The sequence below is a fragment of the Engystomops pustulosus genome, chromosome 5 (genome assembly GCF_040894005.1).
Source record: "Engystomops pustulosus chromosome 5, aEngPut4.maternal, whole genome shotgun sequence".
In the NCBI taxonomy this organism is placed as follows: domain Eukaryota; kingdom Metazoa; phylum Chordata; class Amphibia; order Anura; family Leptodactylidae; genus Engystomops; species Engystomops pustulosus.
In genome coordinates, this window is record NC_092415.1 from 31,453,572 (window position 1) to 31,476,767 (window position 23,196).

The window sequence follows — 23,196 nt, forward strand, 5'->3', positions numbered from 1 at the left end:
AAGAATAGTGTTCTTTCAATGTGTTCTGCACTTAAATGCTCCTGTATTCACTGTTTTTAATGTTTTAATTCTATTCTTCACTTTGCAGCTGTGCGCGCGTATCTCTGAACCTATCGGGAGACACGCGCGCACACCTGCAAAGTGAAGAATAGAATTAAAACATTAAAGACAGTGAACACAGGAGCATTTAAGTGCAGAACACATTGAAAGAACACTATTCTTCACATTACAGATGTTCGTGCACATCTCCTAACTTAGCGGGAGACACGCGCGAACACCTGCAAAGTGAAGAATAGTGTTATTTCAATGTGTTCTTACAAGTAAAACATCTGCAAACATCTGGAATTTTTTTTTTGCACTGTTCTTTTACTGTTCAGTTTTATTAAAAAAATGCTCGGGTCTCCCATTGACTTCAATGGGGCTCGTTATTCGAGACGAGCACTCGAGCATCTGGAAAAGTTCGTCTCGAATAACGAGCACCCGAGCATTTTAGTGCTCGCTCATCTCTAAAAGTAATATACAATTGTGACTATTCCTCTATACAGAGTGATGTCACAGTACAGGGGTAATACACACAGTGATGCCACAGTACAGGGGTAATACACACAGCGATGCCACAGTACAGGGATAATGCATACAGCGATGTCACAGCACAGGTATAATACACACAGCGATGTCACAGTACAGGGATAATACACACAGTGATGTCACAGTACAGGGATAATACACACAGTGATGTCACTACACAGGGATAACACACACAGTAATGTCACAGCACAGGGATAATACACACAGTGATGTCACAGTACAGGGATAATACACATAGTGATGTTACAGTACTGGGATAATACACACAGTGACGGCACAGTAAAGGGATAATACACACAGTGACGGCACAGTAAAGGGATAATACACACAGTGATGTCACAGTACAGGATAATACACACAGTGATGTCACAGTACAGGGATAACACACACAGTGATGTCACTGTACAGGGATAACAAACACAGTGATGTCACAGTACAGACATAATACACACAGTGATGTCACAGTACAGGGATAATACACAAAGTGATGTCACAGTACAGGGATAACACACACAGTGATGTCACAGTACAGACATAACACACACAGTGATATCACAGCACAGGTATAATACACACAGTGATGTCACTGTACAGGGATAATAGACACAGTGATGTCACAGTACAGGGATAATACACACAGTGATGTTTCAGTACAGGGATAATACACACAGTGATGTCTCAGTACAGGGATAATACACACAGTGATGTCACAGTACAGGGATAATACACACAGTGATGTCACAGTACTGGGATAATACACACAGTGATGTCACACTTCAGGAATAATACATAGTGATGTTATAGTACAGGGATAATACACACAGTGGGGCTCATTTACATACCCGGTCCTGTCGCGATCCCGCGGCGCGTTGTCCGACGTGGATTCGAGTTCTGCCAGGATTCACTAAGGTTGTGCGCCCGACATCCACCAGGTGTCGCTGTTGCGCCGAGGTCCGCCAGAGTTCACCTGCTTCTTCTCAGTGCATGTGAGTGCTTGATCTTGCAACACTTTTAGTATTTTGGCACACAGGATCGAATTTTGGCGCCGGCTTGCACACGACAGAAATCAGGGGGCGGGCCGTTGCACAACCCGACGGATTTGGACAACGCGCAGGATTTAACATTTAGAAATTTGTCGCAAGACACGCACTCACCGGCACCAGGAAAAAGCAGGTGAACTCCGGCGGACCTCGGCGCAGAAGCGACGGATGCAGGAACTCGGGCGCACGATCTTGGTGAATTGCAGCAGACCCAAATCCTCATCGGACAACGCACCACGGGATCGCGACAGGACCGGGTAAGTAAATCTGTCCCACTGAATGGAGCAGCATGGCACATGTACTCCAAGAGTAAAAGGAATCCAAATCTTTTCTGCTTCGCTTTGGACAGATGTTTTGGTGGGTAGCTACCGCTATCTATTATCACAGAGCTCAGGGAGGGGGACAAGGGCAACAGAATAAATGGCAAAAAAAATATACAGACTAACATAAAGATATAGGCGCTTTTTATGAAAAATCAGTGTTTTAATGTACTAGAAGGAGTCATAGACCAAATTCCAGGACCATCACAGCAACATTTCTTCAGTCCGTGAAGATTCAGTACAAAACCAAATCTTTAGAAACATTTGGAGAAGTTTCTACGAAGCAAATCTTTGATGATCTCTAAATAATTCTTTATATAGCGCCTACAGATTACGCAGCGCTGCACAGAGTTTGCTAAATTGGTCTGCGTCCTCAATGGGCCTCACAATCTAATCAACCTACCAGTGTGTTTTGGAGTGTGGGAGGAAACCGGAGTACCGGGAGGAAACATACAAACTCTTTGCAGATGTTGACCTGGGTTGGACTTGAACTCAGGACTCCAGCGCTGCAAGGCTGTAGTGCTAATCACTCAGCCACCATGCTGCCCATAAACTATCTTGTTGACGCCGCGTTTAACAGCGTTTAACTTTGTTTCTTCTTCCTTCGTTTTTTCAAGATGGCGGCTGTGATCCAATGTTGCCAGAAGTCTCTAGAATAATACAAAGGTGTACACGAAATCTCCCTCCAGCCGCTCCCGTTGGTATAATTCCTCCACACTAAAGCTTCACACCAATTTATTCTGATGTTCTTTGTAGTGTAAAACTGCACGGTCTCTCCGCACTCGAGATGCTTCCCCGCTGTCTGTATTCTGTAATATTATAAGACTTTTCCACATTCATTTATATTCAAGCAAACAAATTTATGCTCGGAGAGCGGATTGTCAGCGCGCGCCGAGTGTAATCTGCCTAACAGAAACGCGGAGGGTTTATTCCAAGTTACAAAGGAAGGAGAAAAATGCAGAAGGCTTCCGATTTTTAATTTTTTTTTACATTCGGCTGCGACTACCGTGCAACGCTGTGAAAACCGCACAGCTGGCGCCATGATGAGTGACAAATCAAAAGTCAGAGGAAAACTTCCTGATCATCTGAGCTTTTGCCACCCGATTAGCAGAAGAAAAACAGGGCAGATGGAGGGAGACGAAGCAGCGTGGAGGGAACAGATGGCCACTACCAACTTGATATATGAAATTAATAACACTTCCTCAAATACAATTTAGGAGCAGGAATACATTACCTGAATTTCCAGAACAGAAAGCTGGCGCTCCTCAAATTAGTTTCTACCTTGCCTATTAGTTTTGCAATGATTTGGGTAGAAGCGATGCGCCATTGTTATCTATTTAGACAATTTTGGAGATGGGGGCTTCAATATTGGGGAAAGAATAATGTAATTTTACCAGGGCTTACGTTTTTACATGGACATACCTATAGTATCTCAGTAATACACGCAATCCCCGGGTTACGTACAAGATAGGTGCCATAGGTTTGTTCTTAGGTTGAATTTGTATGTAAGTCGGAACTGTATATTTTATAATTGTAGATCCAGAAAAAATGTTTTTTTGGCCCCAGTGACAATTGGAGTTTCAGCATTTTTTTCTGTATCGGGACTAAGGATTATCAGTAAAGCTTCATTACAGACACTTTACAGCTGATTATTGCAGTCTGGGACTATAGTAAAGCATCCAGAGACTTCACCAGAGGTCACAGTGGGCAGAGGGGTCCGTCTGTAACTAGGGGTCGACTGTATGTCGGGTGTCCTTAAATAGGGGACACTGCATGGATAATACACACAGTGTGTGATGTCATAGTACAGGGGATTATACAAACAGTGATGTCACAGTACAGGGGATTATACACACAGTGATGTCACAGTACAGGATAATACACACAGCAATGTCACAGTACAGGGTTAATACAAGCAGCAATGTCACAGTACAGGATAATACAGTGATGTCCCTGATTCACACAGTGATGTCACAGTACAGGGATAATACACACAGTGATGTCACAGTACAGGGATAATACACACAGTGATGTTACAGTACAGAGATAATACACACAGTGATGTCACAGTACAGGGATAATACACACAGTGATGTCACAGTACAGGGATAATACACACAGTGATGTCACAGTACAGGGATAATACACACAGTGATGTCACATTACAGGGATATTACACACAGTGATGTCACAGTACAGAGATAATACACACAGTGATGTCACAGCACAGGGATAATACACACAGTGATGTCACAGTACAAGGATAACACACACAGTGATGTCACAGTACAGGGATAATACACACAGTGATATCACAGTACAGGATAATACACACAGTGATGTCACAGTGCAGGGATAATAAACACAGTGATGTCACAGTACAGGGATAATACACACAGTGATGCCACAGTGCAGGGATATTACACACAGTGATGCCACAGTACAGGGTTAATACACACAGTGATGTCACAGTACAGGGATAATACACACAGTGATGCCACAGTGCAGGGATATTACACACAGTGATGCCACAGTACAGGGTTAATACACACAGTGATGTCACAGTACAGGGATAATACACACAGTGATGTCAAAGTACAGGGATAATACACACAGTGATGTTACAGTACATGGATACTACACACAGTGATGTCACAGTACAGGGATAATACACACAGTGATGTTACAGTACATGGATACTACACACAGTGATGTCACAGTACAGGGATAATACACACAGTGATATCACAGTGCAGGGATAATACACACAGTGATGTCACAGTACAAGGATAATACACACAGGGATGTCACAGTACAGGGATAATAAACACAGTGATGTCACAGTACAGGGATAATACACACAGTGATGTCACAGTACAGGATAATACACACAGTGATGTCACAGTACAAGGGTAATACACACAGTGATGACACAGTACAGGGATAATACACACAGTGATGTCACAGTACAGGATAATACACACAGTGATGTCACAGTACAAGGGTAATACACACAGTGATGACACAGTACAGGGATAATACACACAGTGATGTCACAGTACAGGATAATACACACAGTGATGTCACAGTACAGGGATAATACACACAGTGATGTCACAGTACAGGATAATACACACAGTGATGTCACAGTACAGTGGTATTACACACAATGATGACACAGTACAGGGATAATACACACAGTGATGTCACAGTACAGGGATAATACACACAGTGATGTCACAGTACAGAGATAATGCACACAGTGATGTCACAGTACAGGGATAATACACACAGTGATGTCACAGTACAGGGATAATACACAAAGTGATGTCACAGTACAGGGATAATACACACAGTGATGTCACAGTGCAGGATAATACACACAGTGATGTCACAGTACAGTGGTATTACACACAATGATGACACAGTACAGAGATAATGCACACAGTGATGTCACAGTACAGGGATAATACACACAGTGATGTCACAGTACAGGGATAATACACACAGTGATGTCACAGTACAGGATAATACACACAGTGGTGTCACAGTACAGTGGTATTACACACAATGATGACACAGTACAGGGATAATACACACAGTGATGTCACAGTACAGGGATAATACACACAGTGATGTCACAGTACAGAGATAATACACACAGTGATGTCACAGTACAGGGATAATACACACAGTGATGTCACAGTACAGGGATAATACACACAGTAATGTCACAGTACAGGGATAATACACACAGTGATGTCACAGTACAGGGATAATACACAAAGTGATGTCACAGTACAGGGATAATACACACAGTGATGTCACAGTACAGGATAATACACACAGTGATGTCACAGTACAGTGGTATTACACACAATGATGACACAGTACAGGGATAATGCACACAGTGATGTCACAGTACAGGGATAATACACACAGTGATGTCACAGTACAGGGATAATACACACAGTGATGTCACAGTACAGGATAATACACACAGTGGTGTCACAGTACAGTGGTATTACACACAATGATGACACAGTACAGGGATAATACACACAGTGATGTCACAGTACAGGGATAATACACACAGTGATGTCACAGTACAGAGATAATACACACAGTGATGTCACAGTACAGGGATAATACACACAGTGATGTCACAGTACAGGGATAATACACACAGTGATGTCACAGTACAGGGATAATACACACAGTGATGTCACAGTACAGGGATAATACACAAAGTGATGTCACAGTACAGGGATAATACACACAGTGATGTCACAGTACAGGATAATACACACAGTGATGTCACAGTACAGTGGTATTACACACAATGATGACACAGTACAGGGATAATGCACACAGTGATGTCACAGTACAGGGATAATACACACAGTGATGTCACAGTACAGGGATAATACACACAGTGATGTCACAGTACAGGGATAATACACACAGTGATGTCACAGTAACATATATTTTACAGTGACATAGTATAGGAATTACACTTGTGCACCATAATCATGTATACTATAATATCAATATACTGAAAAATTCTAAATAAATAAATATGTTTTGATAAAAAATGTCTATATTTCTTTATGTAGCATTTTCACTCTGGGTTTATTAAGCAACTTGATTTTTTACTTGGATAGATAGAAAATATAGATACATTAGGGAGAAAAACATCAACGTTCTCATTAATAGCAGTGACATAATATATAACATTATATGACAATGTGATATCACATGATGTAGAAACATCTGCCCATCCCCTGGTGACCCCACATCGCTGTATACAGGACAGGGGGTCTCAGGCTGGATGCTAGATGACGCCATGATCCATTGACCAGCAGAGACTGTTTACAAGTACATTAACTAGTCCTCAGACCTGGAAACAGATATTCCTTTCATTCATCAAAGGAGAAAGAATTTGGACAATCTGCTCTTGGGACAAAGGAGGAGAAAAGAAAATTGTCAAGAGGTTGAAGTGTAATAATAAAAGAGAACAGAGGGGGAAAAACAAGAGGCGTCTGTGGAGAAGGCTTGAAGGCTGACTGTGCAGACAGGGAGACTGCTATCAAGAAGGAACAAGACATAGTCCAGAGCACCAACACATTCACTACCTGCTTTGTCTCACTGTCACATTCAGCAGAAACAATGAGACAAAACAGATGATACAAGTATCCCAGTAAATTCACATGACCACCCTGCCTAGTGCATGTATATACACACACAGATACTGAGGCCGATGCTTCACCTATGGCTGCCAGACACCCTTATCAATGGGAAGAAATGCTACCACGGGAATGCAGAACTCCTCTTGTTCACAAGCCCTGGGTGTGAAGGTTGATTTGAGCCAGGACATTCCTGATCGCTTTAAATGTTGGACTTCAGACGTGAGCCGTGAACCCCAGGAACTACAGATAACATAGTGGAGCCAAGGGCAGGACCATGTATGTTCTCAAGATGTATGGTTAGATGGACCTCTACTCTAAATTATAATATGTAGGCTCTAGTTTTATATCCTTGTGGTTACTCCTGAGGTCGTTGAGCCGTGAACCCCAGGAACTACAGATAACATAGTGGAGCCAAGGGCAGGACCATGTATGTTCTCAAGATGTATGGTTAGATGGACCTGTACTCTAAATTGTAATATGTAGGCTCTAGTTTTATATCCTTGTGGTTACTCCTGAGGTCGTTGAGCCGTGAACCCCAGGAACTACAGATAACATAGTGGAGCCAAGGGCAGGACCATGTATGTTCTCAAGATGTATGGTTAGATGGACCTGTACTCTAAATTATAATATGTAGGCTCTAGTTTTATATCCTTGTGGTTACTCCTGAGGTCGTTGAGCCGTGAACCCCAGGAACTACAGATAACATAGTGGAGCCAAGGGCAATATCATGTATGTTCTCAAGATGTACGGTTAGATGGACCTGTACTCTAAATTATATTATGTAGGCTCTAGTTTTATATCCTTGTGGTTACTCCTGAGGTCGTTGAGCCGTGAACCCCAGGAACTACAGATAACATAGTGGAGCCATGGGCAGGATCATGTATGTTCTCAAGATGTATGGTTAGGTGGACCTGTACTCTAAATTATCATATGTAGGCTCTAGTTTTTATATCCTTGTGGTTACTCCTGAGGTCGTTGTCTAAGTTGGCTGCAATCTTAACCAAAGAACGTCGAATCTAGAATATAAGGAACCACTAAGTTGCTACCACAGGACAAGTCTCAGTGTAGTAATGACTGACCCAGATGGTCGCATGGAACCAAAGAGTTGGTAAAGATTGATAAAGAAAACAGGCCGAGGTTAGGGTAGATAAACATTGGTTTTAGGCAGTAGATCAAGCAAAGGTCAAAAATTGGAGAAATCGATGGGTTTATAAAGACACTTTTGCAGAACGCTAATGAAATAGGGAACTTCATTGTCCAAGCACCTTTCAATGGAAAGTGACTTAAATAAATGTGAGATCCGGGCGAGAACTTCTGTGCCCTATAGCACTGTGAGCACTAGTACCCATCACAGGCAGTGCTACCAAACAAATGTACCAGAACCCTGATGGACACAAAGTGAGGTCTATATATAAGGATTGCTATTGGAAAATAGATCCATCACTCTTCTCGAGATTTATGGCTTCCATGGAGAACAAACAGAGCTTTTGGCATCACACAACTATTTAACTTGTAATTTGGCTCAGACATCCTGCACCCATACTGTACCTACATGTATCTCTGACAGCCTATAAATCATGCAATGTGTCAGTATCAGGCCCTTTTCACAAGATGTATTCTACGCCTAGGCCAGGACACGTAGAATCGATGGGCTGGAGATGGGGAGGGGTGAACCCTGCTCAACGTCCCCCCCCCCCTCAGCACTTTCCCTCGCCCCGGCCTGATGTAATCTCATTGCACCTGAGAAAGTTTTAGCACACAGAGGGAGGGGGGAAGTGCTTCTTGTACACTGAAGAAGCCTGCAAAGTTGTAGCACAGAGGGGCTCTAGTCTCATTATTCTGCCATTTGGCAAAAATAAATAATTTTGGTAATCCTAATCTGATCTAAAGGTTTACTCTGATTTCATATCAGTAAAACATATGTGTCTTTTTACATAGTGTATGTTAACTTCTGGTTTCTGCTGTACATAGTCTCTGGAATCCCCCACAGTAACCTTTGAGACTTATTAGCATGATTTTAAAATTTAGAAGGAAGGAGGCCTTGAATAACAAATATAACACGATTATCACAGTCATAGGGGGTCATTTATAATTTTTTTCCTTGCCCTTTATGTTTTTGCGTCTTTTTGCTGCGTAATGGCTGTTTTACACCTATTTCATGCTTTTTTGGAATGTTACGCTCAATTCGCTGTGTGTTTTTGCGTCTTATTTATCATCACATTATCACATTGAGCCTCTTCACAGATGTTTTTCGCCTGATTTATTACACTATTGTGCCTACATGGGCGCAAATAATTGCGTAATAACATGCCAGTCCTGACCATGCGTGGATTACAAAAGTGGAAAAAACAGATGGCTAACATGGGACGCCAATATCCGATTCCAAAAAGGAGCATCAACATCATTAACAAACTGATTCAACTCCAATGTTTAGTCGATAAAATAAAACTCATTTTATTGAAAATTTTGACATAAAAAGGCATAAAAACTAAATAAAATGATGTCATCTGCTGGTCTGGCTGTGTGTCTATATAGGTCTGAAGAAGGTTTTATACTGAAACGCATTAACTAGACATTGATTTTATTTGGTTTTTATAACACGAGGCGTGTTGTGTTTTTGTGTTTTTACCTTCTACTGACCATGCGTAGGAAAGGCAATGGTATGAATTGCGCAACAAATTGTGCCTTTTTAAAATTTGCACCTAATAAGGTGCAAAAAACCCTGCATTTGACAAAAAGACAAAACAACAAAGACAAATGAGGTGCAAAAAATAGAGGCACAACAGGCGCAAAAAGAGCACAGAGAAGACAGAAATAAGATGAATGACCCCAATAGTGTCTGGATCTATCAGTAAGTGTCCCTGGTTTATCTTGATGGAATTTGAAAGATTTCCTTTAAAGGGAACCTGTCATCAGAAATTGGCTTACTAAACTATTAACAGTTTTTAGATAATGTTTCTTTCATGGTCCAGTGTGGTGGCATCATCCAGAAAATCAACTTTGAAGTGAGATGTAATTAGTTGTATAAAGTCAGGGAGGCGGGGAGTTTAACATTGAAGTCAAGCTCTTCCCACCTCTAAATTCCTCCTCCCCTCTGATTGACATCATGTGCCGGACTTCAGGAGATCTGGTCAATGATGTACCTGGACAAAGGACCTTCAATTAGTGACACAGAGGCATTCTGAGGCAGGGAGAGTTTGACACTAATTTTAAACTCTCCGCCTCCTTGACTTCATCAATCCAATTTATATGTCACCTCAGATTTGATTTTCTGGATGATGCCACCACACTAGGCCATGAAAGAAACATCATCTAAAAGCTGCTCCTCTGCTTGACAACTTACTGGTAGTGGTTTATTAGGCCAATTTCTGGTGACAGGTTTGCTTTTAGGGGATCCACAGCCTTTTTGTAAAATGAGAAGACACTTATATTGTACATTACATGGCAGGTGAAGAACCCAATTCACATTTTACATTTCCCGTCTCCTTGTGAACAGAACCGAAACCTTCCATAGCAAGAGGTGATGAAATGAAAGTGCATAGACAAAAACCCATCACAACAGACAATATGACAGTGAAGACACAAGTCCTACAATACAGAAAAAAATGTGCAGCAAAAGCTTTAATTATGTTAATGCCGCAGATAAAACATGAAGTCATTTTATTTTTTTATTAAAGTCATTTTGTCAGCTCTTCTCATGGACGTTAATGGCGTCGCTGCTCATGCGGCAGATTAATTACAACTTTACGGAGACAAAGTGAGGTGTCATCTCATGGAAATGTCACCACAGAGTCATCTTAACACAATCTGTATGACGTGAAGTCGAGGCATTAATACAATACATATCGGAGACATCGGATGTAAATTGTATCTGAGCTAAAACGAACATGCGCTGCGCTGATTATGCCGCCTGCATTGACAAACATGAAAGTCAATCAGGTTTTCATCAAATGCCTTGTCCCACATTGATCAAGGGTTTCAGAAACTTAACTATGACGATGGGGGGAGGGGCATTGAGAAACAGGCGTGGTTTTACAGGCGTGGGACCCCCCTTCCCCTTAATAAAATATCCATATTTGGACACTCACACATATTTTTAGTCATGACTAAGAACTAGATTTTTTCGTTCGAAACGCGTAGGTCGCTTCTAATATAGAAATTTTCTTTGGAGTGCTGGATTCCAAGTTCGTTACTATCTATTTGAGTCTATGGAAACAACGAAAACGGTCTACAAACTCGGTTATTTTCCATAGACAAATAAGTAAAGTGGTCGTGCAAGTGCGACAAATTCTGCATTCAGCCCCGCCTGTAAATATGTCATGATTCTGGGAAGATCCCTTTAAGACAAATGCAGCCTGAAATATCTCTGTAAGGCTACATTCACACACATGTATGTGGGACGTACATACGGCCGACTTATATACGGCCGATATACGTCCCCCATACACTTCTATGGGCTCACGGCCCTGTGCGGGAGCGTTACGGTGCAGCACACGTGCGGGACCGTACCGCTCCGTAGACCGGGAAAAGATAGGACGTGTCCTATCTTTCCCCGTGTTATGGCGCCATGCTCCATATGTTTCTATGGAGAGGGGGCGGGGGTGAGTAGCACTCACCTCCTCCTCTATCCCTTGCGCTGCCGGCAGTGTGCAACGGCAGTGTGCATGTAGCCTAACTAGGAACATATTCACATTTGTTTTGATGCCATCATACAGCAGATACAATGAAGTGATGACACTAGTGCTATCCATCCCGTTTCCAGAGTATAACCAGTAACGCGTTATTATATCAGAATATAAAACCTTTTAAATAAATCTTAAATTTCCAATGTACAAAGATTATCTCTGCTGTCATCAAGGTACATCTCCGTCCCCAGGTTTGGCTTTGCACACAGCATACGGAATATTTGGCGCGGTAATGCACATACTGAGTCTGTTACTTACTGGTTATTGCGGTGGTCATACTGTGTCCCGTATGGCGCTGTATTAACGAATGGCGTGCAAGCACCTTCTGTTTAAACAGCTGTGACAGGGAATTTTTAGGCAGTTTTCCAAATAGTTTTAGAGCTTTGGACCAAATTTTCATTAGTACTATAAAAACTGGCAAGCGGCATTGTTGTATATGATTTTTTAATAAACTGGGATACGGTTTTGTTAGAGAAGTGTTGGAGAAAGCCCCCATGGGAACACTTTCTATTAAAAAGGTATAAAGAGCATATGATAGTTCATGCCGCAGCATTGCCGATGCTTTGTCTGATGTGCAGCCGCTCGTTTCCATAGAGCACATCGTCTGTGTCTCCCGTGTAACGCGACTGAGCAGTCTCCAGCTAAAGTCTGCGCATTTATATAATAGACTTGTCCGTGAGACCCTGAACAAAGGATATTGAGCAGCAACAAAGACATAAATAACCTATCTCCTCCCCCTCCCTGTATAATGAACTCTATATAGATAACACTGACCCATCATTACCTCACTACTGACAATAGATGATGTCACAGCTTATCTCCTCCCCCTCCCTGTATAATGAACTCTATATAGATAACACTGACCCATCATTACCTCACTACTGACAATAGATGATGTCAAAGCTTATCTCCTCCATGACCTCTACATAATTAACACTGACCCATCATTGCATCACTACTGACAATAGATGATGTCACCGCTTATCTCCTCCCCCTCCCTGTATAATGACCTCTATATAGATAACACTGACCCATCATTACATCACTACTCACAATAGATGATGTCACAGCTTATCTCCTCCCCCTCCCTGTATAATGACCTCTATAAAGATAATACTGACCCATCATTACATCACTACTGACAATAGATGATGTCACAGCTTATCTCCTCCCCCTTCCTGTATAATGAACTCTATATAGATAACACTGACCCATCATTACATCACTACTGACAATAGATGATGTCACAGCTTATCTCCTCCATGTACTCTATATAGATAACACTGACCCATCATTGCATCACTACTGACAATAGATGATGTCACAGCTTATCTCCTCCCCCTCCCTGTATAATGAACTCTATATAGATAACACTGACCCATCATTACCTCACTACTGACAATAGATGATGTCAAAGCGTATCTCCTCCATGACCTCTACATAATTAACACTGACCCATCATTGCATCACTACTGACAATAGATGATGTCACCGCTTATCTCCTCCCCCTCCCTGTATAATGACCTCTATATAGATAACACTGACCCATCATTACATCACTACTCACAATAGATGATGTCACAGCTTATCTCCTCCCCCTCCCTGTATAATGACCTCTATAAAGATAACACTGACCCATCATTGCATCACTACTGACAATAGATGATGTCACAGCTTATCTCCTCCCCCTCCCTGTACAATGAACTCTATATAGATAACACTGACCCATCATTACATCACTACTGACAATAGATGTCACAGCTTTTCTCTTCCCACTCCCTGTACAGTGGCCTCTATATAGATAACACTGACCCATCATTTCATCACTACTGACAATAGATGATGTCACAGCTTATCTCCTCCCCCTCCCTGTATAATGAACTCTATATAGATAACACTGACCCATCATTACATCACTACTGACAATAGATGATGTCACAGCTTATCTCCTCCATGACCTCTATATAATTAACACTGACCCATCATTGCATCACTACTGACAATAGATGATGTCACAGCTTATCTCCTCCCCCTCCCTGTATAATGACCTCTATATAGATAACACTGACCCATCATTACATCACTACTGACAATAGATGATGTCACAGCTTATTTCCTCCCCCTCCCTGTACAATGACCTCTATATAGATAACACTGACCCATCATTACATCACTACTGACAATAGATGTCACAGCTTATCTCCTCCCACTCCCTGTACAGTGGCCTCTATATAGATAGCACTGACACATCATTACATCACTACTGACAATAGATGATGTCACAGCTTATCTCCTCCCCCTCCCTGTATAATGACCTCTATATAGATAATACTGACCCATCATTACATCACTACTGACAATAGATTATGTCACAGCTTATTTCCTCCCCCTCCCTGTACAATAATCTCTATATAGATAACACTGACCCATCATTACATCACTACTGACAATATATAATGTCACAGCTTATCTCCTCCCCCTCCCTGTACAATGACCTCTATATAGATAACACTGACCCATCATTACATCACTACTGACAATAGATGATGTCACAGCTTATCTCCTCCCACTCCCTGTACAGTGGCCTCTATATAGATAACACTGATCCATCATTACATCACTACTGACAATAGATGATGTCACAGCTTATCTCCTTCCCCTTCCTGTACAATCATCTCTATATAGATAACACTGACCCATCATTACATCAGTACTAACAATATATGATGTCACAGCTTATCCAGATAACACTGACCCATTATTACATCACTACTGACAATAGATGATGTCACAGCTTATCTCCTCCCCCTGCCTGTATAATGACCTCTATATAGATAACACTGACCCATCATTACATCATTACTGACAATAGATGATGTCACAGCTTATCTCCTCCCCCTCCCTGTACAATAATCTCTATATAGATAACACTGACCCATCATTACATCACTACTGACAATAGATGATGTCACAGCTTATCTTCTCCCCCTCCCTGTACAATGAACTCTATATAGATAACACTGACCCATCAATACATCACTACTGACAATAGATGATGTCACAGCTTATCTCCTCCCCCTCCCTGTATAATGACCTCTATAAAGATAATTCTGACCCATCATTACATCACTACTGACAATAGATGATGTCACAGCTTATCTCCTCCCCCTCCCTGTATAATGAACTCTATATAGATAACACTGACCCATCATTACATCACTACTGACAATAGATGATGTCACAGCTTATCTCCTCCCCCTCTCTGTATAATGACCTCTATATAGATAATACTGACCCATTATTACATCACTACTGACAATAGATGATGTCACAGCTTATCTCCTCCCCCTCCCTGTACAATAATCTCTATATAGATAACACTGACCCATCATTACATCACTACTGACAATAGATGTCACAGCTTATCTTCTCCCACTCCCTGTACAGTGGCCTCTATATAGATAACACTGACACATCATTACATCATTACTGACAATAGATGATGTCACAGCTTATCTCCTCCCCCTCCCTGTACAATGACCTCTATATAGATAACACTGACACATCATTACATCACTTCTGACAATAGATGATGTCACAGCTAACCCCCTCCCCCTCCCTGTACAATGACCTCTATATAGTTAACACTGACCCATCATTACATCACTTCTGACAAAAGATGATGTCACAGCTAATCTCCTCCCCCTCCCTGTACAATGACCTCTATATAGATAATACTGACCCATCATTACATCACTTCTGACAAAAGATGATGTCACAGCTAATCTCCTCCCCCTCCCTGTACAATGACCTCTATATAGATAACACTGACCCATCATTACATCAATACTGACAAAAACAAAAAGGGAAATATTTTGTTGTCTGGCTTTACAGAGACAAAGCACAATTTGATACCAACTTAAAGGGTTAGACCACTTTACCTCATGTTTTTGTAATATGTGTATTACAGGATATTAGGTAAGTTACCAATATACATATATTAATAGTTCTGCTCCGCTTTCTTGATATGTAAAGTGAAGCCTCCTATCAGCCAGACATTCCTGTCCATAAAATGGCCGCAGATGGAGAGTCATGTGATCTCTATCGTTCTATGAACAATCCCCTTGCCAGAGCCATGATCTCATATTTAAGAATACTTTCATAAAGTTCTAGCAGGTCGATTGTTCATAGCCAGTTGGAGATCACATGACCCTGTTTTATGGACAGGAATGTCTGTTTGATTAAGTAAAATACAGGAGGCTTCACTTAACATATCAAGAAATTGGTGCAGAACTATTAACAGATGTGTATTAGTAAATTACTAAATATCCTGCCCCCCACACTTACACACACTGTACACAAAAGATGAGGAAGAGTGGACAACCCCTTTAAATCAATGTTCCATGTAGAAAACCCAAAACCTAGCTGTAACTTTTAAGGGGGAAAAAAGTAAATTAATGACGGTTTGTTCGGAGCATAATTAAAAATAGATTAAAAATAGTGACTAATTACTATTTAACAGCGATTCAGTATCGCAGATCTTTTACTAGCAGCTGTGATGTTCGAGAGAACTATATCCAGCCAACGCTGACTAGTCACAGGGGGTGTAAGTGTTATGCCTTAGAAAACGTCTGTGTAAGTTCCAGTTCTTTCTTGAGATAATAATTTGACATAAGTACCGTCTGTTCTCTTTATCTTTAGCGGCTCTGGATATTGTACGGCTCAGCTGTAAAAAGAGCGCTATATATTACTCACGACTTTTTTAAGATTTGCTAAACCACTCGTTTTTTTTTTTCCCCCCTTATTTTGTGTTAGATTAACATTCAATAGGGAGCACACGGACTGTCTCAAGTGCAGACCTTCCCTCTTCCACTCATAGATTCATGAGATGGATAAGCGGACAAGTCAAATAAATAACATGAATGGGAATCTGGAAAGAAACAAGATAATTATTCTTTCTGGAACATGCTGCCGGTAACTGGTGAGAAGAATGAGGAATAAATCAAGCGAGGACGGAGCCGTGAAGATGGATTTTAGCTCATTCAAGGGTTTCCAGACTAGAACAAGCCTCAATGTGACACAGACTGCAGCTTAGGAGACTTCTGTGTTATGAGAAGGTGAATTGGTCCATAAAAGTTCCAGGGTAAATGTCCCATTGTTCTGTACTATAATCCATAAGCTCGTACTTATATAAGCATCTCCAGACAGTCATTTCTCAAGGAGACCTACAATGGAGATCACATGAAGATTATGAGGCTTATTTACTAAGGGTCCCGCGGCCGCATTTCCGTCGGGTTTTCCGACTTTTCACGGATCGCACCGACGGGACAGGGATATAGAAGGGGATTGTGTGGAACGCGATCGGATTTTGGCACAATCGCGCTGGCTTTCATGGGGCAGGCCGTCGGATGGTCCAACAGATTCGGACAAACCGTGGGATATAACTTCAAAATGGCAAACCAAACACTTACATGCGCAGGGACGAAGATGGTGAACTCCGCCGGACCTTAGTGGGGAAGTGACACATGCAGGAAATCAGGCGCATGATCTCAGTGAATCGCAGCAGCTGTGCATTCTTGTCAGGGAACACACCTCGGGAAACGCGCATGGACGGGTAAGTAAATGTGCCCCTATGCGTTGACCTATGCGGGGTGGTAACTACAGTGGTAGCAGCCATAGCAGTCACTATGGGGCCCACAGTGTTAGGGGCCCCACGTTCAGAACTAAAAAAATGGAGGATGTGCACCATAATATATACGCATTATTCTTCAAATAGTACAGCATAATAAGTAGGAACGCTGGAGACACAGGAACAGGGAGGAACACTGGTAACGCTGAAGACAGGAACACAGAAGAACACTGGAAACGCTGGAGACAGGAACACAGAGGAACACTGGTAACACTAGAGACAGGAACACCAGTGGTAACACTAGAGACAGGAACACCAGTGTATGGAAACGCTGGAGACACATAGGAAGCGTAGAAAGCAGGATGGCTTTCTCTTCCTCAGGAACTACTTAGGGAAGCCTGTTATGGAAACTATAGGAGATCCTAGGAGAAGATCCGTCAGGGAGGTGCCAGATTATAAGGGCGAGCCAGATTAACGAGCTCCAATCAAGTGGACGCTGGCCTTTAAAGCTTTAAGAGGCGGCGCCCTAGTGAACGGGGACGTGCGCGGCCTTGATGGGACCAGAGGAGAGCCAGGAGCCTGGAAAGATGAGTACGGGCCAGGGGGACACTGCGCCATAGGGAAGGGCACATGTTTACCCGCGATCTGTACCGAGGATCCCCGGGTACGGCCATGACAATTATGGTGCAGACACTTCTTAAATACCTGTGCAAGTCAGATGGAAAACTGGTGCACGGCTCTTAGTAAATGTGCCCCAATGTTATTTCCTCATGATGTATCTTTTTTTTAAGTGACTCAATCCCTCCACAACAAGATGCTGCAACCCATGTGTGTTACAAGCATCCACCTTTTTTCCTCCAAACGTAATGATGGTCATTATTGTCTAACACTTCAATTTTAGTTCCATCAGACCCCAGGACTTGCCTACAAAAATGAAGGTCTTTGTTCCTATGTGCATTTTCAAGCAAAAATCTGGCTTTTTATGTTTCTTTTGTAGTAATGGCTTCTTCCTGGCAAAGTGGTCTTCCAGCCCATGTGGATACAGAACTTGTTTCGCTGTGGATAATTACACACTCTTACCAGCTTCAGACAGCTTCTTCACAAAGTTTTTTGCTTTTGTTGTTGGGATGATATGCACATTTTGGATGAATGAGACACCTTTAGTTTTGTGGAAATTGCACCCAAGGATGAACCAGACTTATACAAGTCCTCTATAGCCTTTCTGATTTGTTTAGACTTTTCCGTGCTGTTACACAAAGCAACTGTGTGTTTCAGATGTGCCTTCAAATATATCCCCAGGGACATCGCTAATTAACAAAGACATGACAACATCATGTTAGTTGTTCAAAATTGTTTAAATGCAAAGTAATCTTAGTGTATGTATTTTGACTTTGCAGAGAGCCATAAAAATACCTTACAAATCTCTATCTCATTATTCTGCAAATGGCAAATATAAATAGTTATGTTAATCCGAACTGACCTGAAATGGGAAAGGTTTATTGTGATTTCATATGAGAAAAACATGTGTAAACTTCTGGTTTCAACTGTGTATAGTCTTTGGTATTGTTCTTGCTCCCATAGAGGGTCCGCGAACGCACTTTCGTCGGACTTTCTACCTTTTTCAGGTTATGCTCCGCTTTGACAGGTATTTAACAGGTGTTGCACGTTATTGGATTGTGGCTCAGCTGCGCTGGCTTTCATGCGACAGAAATGGGGGGGGGGCGTCGGACGATCTGACTAATTCGGACTAAGGTGCGGATTTAATTTTCAAATTGTCTCGCAAGCCCAAGCTCTTACATGCACCAGGAAGAAGGTGACAGGTAAGTAAATGTGCCCCACTATGTACAATGGGGCACATGTTTAAAACTTTTTGCTTACCTTTTTCTTTACTTTTTGAGACTTTTCATGGTGCTTGTGCTCATTTGTGCCTTTTTTTGCGCCATTGCCTAGTTTCCTGCAGTGTTTCCTGAGTTTTTACCTGAATCCAGATATGAAAGGTTGCAACATTTTTAAAAAGTTGATAAAAAGACGCAAATTAGGCCCAAATCTAATGCTGTCCCTGACCAAGTGTAGACATTAGCTTAGAAATGTTTGCGACTTTTGGAGACTTTTGGAGACTTTTGTTTTAAAAAGTCCCTAATTCACTGTAAACTTGACGGCAGATGTATCAGTAGGGGAAAGATACATCTGACCAACAGAAAAAAACAAAAAAATAAACAGACGGACAAATCAAAACTTATGATACATGTACCCCAATGACTGCACGACTAGATAAAACTGCCTCCCCCCCCTTGTGACTGGTTTAGATAAATTTGCATATATAGGCAGTCCCCTACTTAAGGACACCCAACTTACAGAGATAAAGACGAACCATTGCCCACTGTGACCTCTGGTGAAGCTCTCTGGAATGTACTATAGTACCAGGCTGCAATGATCAGCTGTAAAGTGTCAGGAATGAAGCTTTATTGATAATCCTTGGTCCCATTACAGCAAAAAATTTTGAAACTCCAATTGTCACTGGGGAAAAAGTTTTTTTGTCTGGATCTACAATTAAAAAATATACAGTTTCAACTTACATACAAATTCACCTTAAGAACAAACCTATGGACCCTTTCTTGTATGTAACACAGGGACTGCCTGTAATGCTGTAAGGTTTTAAAAATGTAAAAACTTTTCAGCAGCCAAAAGTTTAGTAAGGGACAATATAGGAAACTTCATTACTTGATGCTGAACACACTGGAACCAGTGAAGGATACATTCACGGGACAGCAATGGGGACTGATATCCAGATGCACCATATGTGGCCAGATACCAGTCCCCATTTACGCATATAGCACCCAGTCTGTGACTATGTATGACCAAATATAGAACATCTCCTATATTTCGGTGTGTTATGGCGCCGGCCCTGTGCTGCTGTATGAAGAAGGGAGAGGTGAGTAATGCTCATCCTTCCTTCTCTCCAGCGAGCTGACATGTGCCTGCCCAGCCGGTGAGGGTGTAACAACTATGGGGCACATTTACTTACCCGTCCGAGTTGCGATCCCCGATCTGGACTCTCTGACGATGATGCACTGTGCCGAGATCCACATAGATAGTGCACCCAATATCCTGCATGTGTCTCTTTCCGCTCAGGTCCGCCGGAGTTCCCCAACTTCTTCCCAGTGTATGTATGTGCAGGTCTTGAAACACAATTTAAAAGTTAAATCCTGCACTTAGTTCGAATCAGTAGGATCTGACTGCCCGCCCCCCTCCCCCCCCCCAATTTGTGTCACATGAAAGCTGGCGCCTATGCGCCAAAATCTGATTGCGTGCGACACAAACCCCTTTTAAATGCTACGCAAATCGGAAATCAGAATACCAGACAAAAGTGCGCTACGCAGACCCTTAGTAAATGAGCCCCTATATGACAGGTTTTGTATGTTTTGTAGTGTTTTCCCTTTCCCTGGCTAACAGCATTTCATACTTTCTTCCCCTTCCATCAAGCCCACTTATGAGGAAAGCCGAAAATGTTTTGAAGACACATTATGAATGTAGCACTGATTTTGGGTGCATTTAGTAAAACACCCACATTGTCCTATCAGGTAATGAGTAGGGGCTCTGTAAGAAGTGGAATCCATTTTCTTTTCTTTTCCTACGACATATAACACTGAGGATCGTTTTACTCCCGCAGTGAGATTCTCTGTGATGTGATGTGTTTGTTTTTACCTTGTAGAAAGTGCCTGGAAGTGTTATGGTAATTTCCAAATATGCCTGGGATTCTCACAAAGCGTTGTATGGGGGAAGCTTTCATGTAGACGGCACAAGGACACGAGGTCACCATCGCTTTCAACCAGACATAAAGGGATGTTTCACCTTCCACAGTAGAGACAGATTTCCTTTAATGCTCACAATAAGATGCTAGTAATAAACGAGCCTCTTCTACATGAAGGACTTCATGCTAGTAAACACGCAGACCCTGAAGAGTGGCCAATTGTCCTTCACATAGGAATGACTACTTCACCATTACTCTCATACATTCACATCGTTTTCTCTGTGTGTGTAAAGTCCACATCTACACTTAGGGTTTCCATCGGGGACATAACAAGAAATTACTAGGCCTCAAAGCAAACCTATACCTGCCACCCTCACATACACAAATGTTTTCCTTACATAGGACTGCTATCGCCTGCTACATGTAAAGCAGACAATCTGGTGTCATGTTTTACACAGAACTGCGTGTTATCTATGAAAGAAGAGGCAGCAGTCCTATGTAAATTAAAGAATAAATGATACAGGTTTAACAAAAAAAAATATGCGCTGGTACCACAAACATATTCATCAATTTCAAATGGATAGAAATCTAAAATTGTTTTATTCCAGACACGTTTTCTTAACAAATCTACTGTAATATTGAAAAATTTTCAGAAAGAAGTTTCACGCTCGTATCAAGCGCTTCCTTAGGTGTACAGGATAATTGGGTTCATGACAGTGACAATGAGATCGCAAGGAGCTCAGTAATGTGGACTTTAATCAATATTACCAAAATGGATTTCAGCGCATAAATACAGCACCAGAACCAAGCTCATCCAAATAAAATACATGCAACATCACAAAATGATATATACATGCAACGCCTCCAAATTATATATATGCAGTTCCTCAAAATATAGTATATACAGTTCCCAGTTTTCAGTGTTAAACTCTCCGCCTCTTCATACAACCAATTTACATCCCACTTCAAAGTTGATTTTCTGGATGATGGCACTACACCAGGTCATGAAAGAAACAACATCTAGAAGCTGCTCAGCTGCTCAACATACTGCTAGTGGTTAATTAGACCAATTTCTGATGACAGGTTCCCTTTAAATTTGGGCCAATCACTTTTACAGGCTGGTAGCATATATATATAGATTTATAGGCAATGCCACACACGGATCTTTTTGGGTGCAGACTTTTACATTACTGAAAAATCCACTTCTGAAATTGCCAAAAATATCCGACCTCACACGATTGCACAAGATATCCTGTAGGTAGGCCCTCCATACTTTTCAAGTCATGTGACATTTGATGACCTCACAGGGATCGGTGCAATTGCCAATTCTGTAACTTTCTAGTCCCCACCATGAAACTCAATAACTAGAACAGAACAATATAACAGGGGCATCAAAAACACTGGCAGGAGGCCAGCCAAAAAGTTGTGGAAGTATTGTTGTTGCAGGATTGATTCCTTAGAATTTCCCACGTGTGTAATCCTACAGCAGATGGATAACTAATTCTACATATAAATACCTGCTGCCTTATTGTCTTGATAATGCAAATCTCCTTTTGCAGGCTGTCGAGGGGGGGGGGGGGGGGGGATATCACTCCACACCAGTTCCATGCAGAATGAGAGTAAACCATGATGTGAAGTCAACCTGGGAGGGGGGTATTTTTAGGTATAATATTATAACAAGTCATCATGGATCCTAATGGGAAAATGAAAAAGAAAATTAGATTTAACAAATAAATACTCAATTTAAGGATCTCCTGCTGATCCTCTACTTAGAGAGTTAACATGAAGCTTCTTGGCCAAAATGGGAAATTTGTAACAGGCCCCCAAACTATATCTTATTGCTTAGAGTCTCCTCATATAAGGAAAAGAAGCCTTTATGGATCCCTAAGACTCCTAGACCCAAGAGCGACTGCCTAATATTCAACCTCTCACGTTGTACCCCTGCCATTAACAATGTTCCCCAGTCTAACACGCATAAGCACCAGGGGTGGATT